This window comes from Camelina sativa, chromosome 17 (assembly GCF_000633955.1).
Source record: "Camelina sativa cultivar DH55 chromosome 17, Cs, whole genome shotgun sequence".
In the NCBI taxonomy this organism is placed as follows: Eukaryota; Viridiplantae; Streptophyta; class Magnoliopsida; order Brassicales; family Brassicaceae; genus Camelina; species Camelina sativa.
The window spans coordinates 34,548,437-34,551,115 of record NC_025701.1 but is presented as its reverse complement, the minus strand read 5'-3'; positions in this window follow the sequence as shown (position 1 = coordinate 34,551,115).

Below are 2,679 nucleotides of genomic sequence, written 5' to 3'. Positions count from 1 at the left end.
TTTTTTTTTTTTTTTTTTTTTTTTTGTTTTTTTTTTTTTTGTAAAGATTACACTTATATCTTTGCGAAAATAACTAGAATGACTCCATTATAGATTGACATAATTAGAATAACTCAAATATTTTGTTAAAAAATCTTATAGTTTTGTTTTTTATTTTTATTCAAAAAATTGCCATTTTTTTATTTATTAAATAATTACATTTTGTTTTTTTTTGAAAACTCAAAATTAAAAATCAGAAAACCCAAAAAAACATAAAATTCCAAAATTAAAAAAACCTAATCTCTCTCGGCGACTCCCGTTTCTCTCCGTCTCTCGTTTCTCTTCGTTGTCGGTGATTCTCCTCTCAATTCGACAGCTCTCGTTTTCTCTCCGTGTCGGTTCTCCTGATTCTCCTCTCAAATCGGCTCTTTGTCGTTGGATCTCTCATTTCTCCTCTTTGTTGATTTTCTTTACTGATTTGTTTGATTGCGGTTTTATTTGTCCCTTGTCACCGATTTGATTACAGATTTGATTGCAATTTTATTTCTCTTGTCACCGATTTGTTTTTAATTATTCTCAGTTTTTTTGTCTCATGTCACAGATTTGTTTGCATTTTTTCTTTTGTGCTCACATATTTGTTTGTAATAGTTTTCAGTTTTTGTCTCCTGTCAACAGATTTGTTTTTAAATTTATGTTGTTTACTTACAGTTTTGTTTGTCTCTTGTCACATATTTGTTTTTAAATTTATGTTGTTTACATACAGTTTTGTTTTTCTCTTGTCACAGGTTGTATGCTGACCATAAGGAGTTTTGGAAGGAAATGAAAGTATCTACAGTGGATGAACCATCTTTGGATGAGTTTAAATCGGCTTTAGACCTTTGCCAAAAGAGTGAGAAGAGTGACGGTTTGAGTGATGATAAGAGGAAGACGTTAATCGTCTCAGGAGTCCACTCGCAACGATTTAATTTGTTTATGTGTGGCGATAGTAGAACTTGGTAAAACGGGGTATCATTGTTTTATATAGTATAACGAGTTAGTAAGTAAAACTTGGTAAAACTAGTATTACTATTCAACGTAGTACAACTATCAAAACTGGTTATAACTAGTAGAACTTGGTAATACTGAACAGAGCTTTGTATTGTTTTGGCTGGATACAATGAGCGTCATCATACATTTTAAATGTCAAGGTCTCATGTATAGTTTAATGATGAAGACATTGGTTGAGAAGATAACTTTGTCGATGGTAGAAGCTAGGATATACAAGAAGCTTGCATTAGATGAAAGTGAAGCTACACTTTGGTTGACTTACAATGCACTGTTGGTGGGAAGTGGGGATCTATGGACTATTACTGACGATGAGGATATGCTAGTTTATCTATTGTCCATTAATAAGGAGAGTCGTAGATGTATATTATATGTGGAGGTCATCACTAATCTCGAAGAGCCCGTGCAAGTGTCGAAAGTGGTGGAAAGTTCTACTGGTATGAACTGTGATGAAGTAGGATGTAATGCCATCACTTTGTATGCAGAAAAAGAACAAGTTGAGTCGATAAAGGAGGTTGATGGTAGTAAAAGAAAAACTGATGGAATTGTATCTTGTGATGAAGCTGTGGATAACAATATAGTTAGATCGGATATGGGTGATGAATATGTAGAGCCCCAACCTGTTGTAGAAGCTAATCAGTATGTAGAGCCATGGGAAGACGGTTTGGGTTTGAGTCTCCGTCAAGAATTTCCTAATAAGAAGGCATTGCAAGATGTGGTGAATAAAGGCGCATTTGCTCTCAGTTTTGGTTTTCTTATTAAGAAGTCTGATCCTGTACGTTTGGTGCTTAAATGTACTAAAGATCTGTGCAAATGGCGTTTACGAGCCGGAAGGATTAAAAATACAGATATTTTCTCGATTAGAAGGTACACCAAGATGCATACATGCTCTAGGGCAAGTCAAAGTAGAACCAACATCATCGTGAAAAGGCATGGAACACCAGAATTAGTCGCAGCTCTTTTGCATGATCATTTTCCTAGAAAAATGGAAACTCCAACTCCTAAAATGATCATGGATCTTGTGAAGACCAAATTAGGTGTGAATATATCATACTCGACAGCGTTGAGAGGAAAAAATCAAGCTATTACCGATTTGCGCGGTAGCTCTGAAGATAGCTACAAGATGTTGTATTGCTATTTGCACATGTTAGAGAGGGTGAATGAGGGCACAATAACACGTGTTTAATTGGATGAGAAGGAAAGATTCAAGTATTTATTCATAGCTTTGGGAGAAGTGATAATTGAAGGGTTTCAAGTAATGAGAAAAGTGATAATTGTGGATGCAACTTGGCTCAAGAACGGATATGGTAGTGTACTTATTTTTGCCTCGGCTCAAGATCCTAATCGTCACAACTATCCCATAGCGTTTGGTATACTCGATAATGAGAAAGATGAAAGTGAGACCTGGTTTTTCGAGATGTTGAGAACTGTTATACCAGACACTTCCGAATTGGTATTTATTAGTGATAGAAATGCAAGACTTATCGGTGCCATAGCTAATGTGTATCTCCAGGCTCGTCATGGATATTATATTTGGCATTTGTCTCAAAATGTCAAAAGTCATGTTTCAAACGTAAACAAAGACGTAGTCGCTTGGAGATTCATGGAGTTGAGTAGGCATTACACAGTGGCTGATTTCAACACTGCATATATTGC